The sequence below is a fragment of the Acomys russatus genome, chromosome 25 (assembly GCF_903995435.1).
Source record: "Acomys russatus chromosome 25, mAcoRus1.1, whole genome shotgun sequence".
Lineage (NCBI taxonomy): Eukaryota > Metazoa > Chordata > Mammalia > Rodentia > Muridae > Acomys > Acomys russatus.
Window position 1 is genome coordinate 50,872,149 of NC_067161.1, and position 2,197 is coordinate 50,874,345.

Consider the following 2,197-nt stretch of genomic DNA (forward strand, 5'->3'; position numbering starts at 1 on the left):
CCACCACCATCATCACCACCATCACCACCACCACCACCACCACCATCACCACCATCACCACCACCATCATCACCACCATCATCACCACCATCACCACCATCATCACCACCATCACCACCACCATCATCACCACCATCACCACCATCATCACCACCATCACCACCACCATCACCACCACCACCATCACCATCACCACCACCACCAACACCACCACCATCACCACCACCATCACTACCACCAAACATACCCAAGTCTGGCTACCAGTGAGCCCCAGTGATCCTCCTGTCCCCACAGCCCTAGGGTTACAAGTATGTGAAAGACCACTACCAGTTTGAATGGTGAAATCTGAACTTGGGGTTCCCATGGTTGTCCAAGTGAGCACTCTTAACCCCTTAACCACCACTGCAGATGTTGTTTGAAGATGACTTATTTTACTTTACGTGCAAGAGGGTTTTGCCTGCATGTAAGTCTATGTACCCCATGTGTACCTGGTGCCAACAGAGGTCAGAAGAGGACATCAAATCCCAAGGAACTGAGAATATGGAATCAGATTCCATAGTATGGAATTATGAGATCTGAACCCAAGTCCTCTGTTGGGGGGGGGGGCGGGACAGAAAAAACCAAGTGCTCTTAACTGCTGAGCCATCTCTCCATGCCCCAATCCTTTTTTTTTTTTTTTTTTTTTTTTTTTTTTTGACAGTCTTGTGTGTAACAGGTTGCCCTCGCTGGAATAACTCTACAGATCAGGAGCACCTTGGGTCCCTGACCTTCCTGCCTCACCTCCCAAGTGCTGTCCCTGTGCCTGACACCATTCATCAGCTGGCATTATCAGCTCACCTGTTGAAGCCACATCCAAGGAGTCCTTGCTTATCCCTAAAAGCATCTTCAAGTGTTTTCCCTATATTTTTCTCTGGTAGTTTTGGTATATTTTGAGAGATAGGGCTCTAGTTTCAATTTTCTACCTATAGGTTTCCAGTTTTCTGAGCACCATTTGTTAAAGAGGTTTTTCTCCACTGTATCGTGCGCATTTTTTTTCTTTTCTCTCTTTTTTTCTTTTTGTTTTTTTTTTTGTTGTTGTTGTTGTTGTTGTTTTGTTTTGTTTTGTTTTTTTTGAGACAGGGTTTCTCTGTGTAGCCCTGGCTGTCCTGGACCAGGCTAGCCTCGAACTCTCAGCGATCCACCTGCCTCTGCTCCTGAGTGCTGGGATTAAAGGCATGTGCTGCCATGCTCAGCTCTTTTTTCTTTTAACTACTTATTTGTTTCTGTTTTTGTTTTTTTATTTGTGTGTGCGTGTGTGTGTCTGTCTGTCTGTCTGTGGGTATGTGTACATTGTTGTAGTGCAAGAATTGCCACACAACCACTGGAGCACCAATCTCAGTGAGATATTGATGGTTTATTGAACGCCTTTTCCCAGCGGATCAATGAGGGCCACAGCGAGGACCCGGGAGCCTGACTGTGACCTGACCTGTCCTCAGGGCTTTTATAGGAAAACCAAGAGCAGAAGACAAGGGGTGGGGGCAGTAATGCATTTGGCTAACCATACAAAGCAATGTTACATTGTTGGCTGACTAGACAGAGTATTATCAGCTAGCCTTTATGCTGATTCCTCCCAAGTGAGGTGAGGGAGGTGTTGGTTTGGGTCTTTCAGAGGACATCCAAAGTGTAGCCAGGTGTGCAGATAACAAAAGTGCAACCAGAGTGCAGACAGGGGGTAGCAAAGTGTGCAGATAGCAAAGCATGAATTATGACACCATTGAATCGTCTACTGTAGGTTACCTTGACCCTCCGGCAGGGAATGTTCATGTCAGCCAATAACTGCTTCTGGGAAGCAGAGTTGAAAAGTTAAAGAATTTTGAAGTCACTGGGTGTGGCAGTGCACGCCTTTGATGCCAGCACTCGGGAGGCAGAGGATCCTACCTCACAGACAGCCTCAATAACTATGTCCTCAAAAATCCGCATCTGGGACAGTTTCAAAACGGCTGTCGAGATTGTCAACATCACAGACTGTTCCAGTCAGGACTATGGTTAAGCTCTGAACTTTCTCTGCCTTGTAGAAACTGGACAGCAAAAGTTACAGCCAGCTTTCTCAGCCCAGATTTCTCAGGCTCCCTCTCCAGAATCCAAGCCTGACTCCCCATCACCCGTGCTCACCATGGTAGGCACAGCAACTACCATTGAAAATTGATAGGGCAGACAT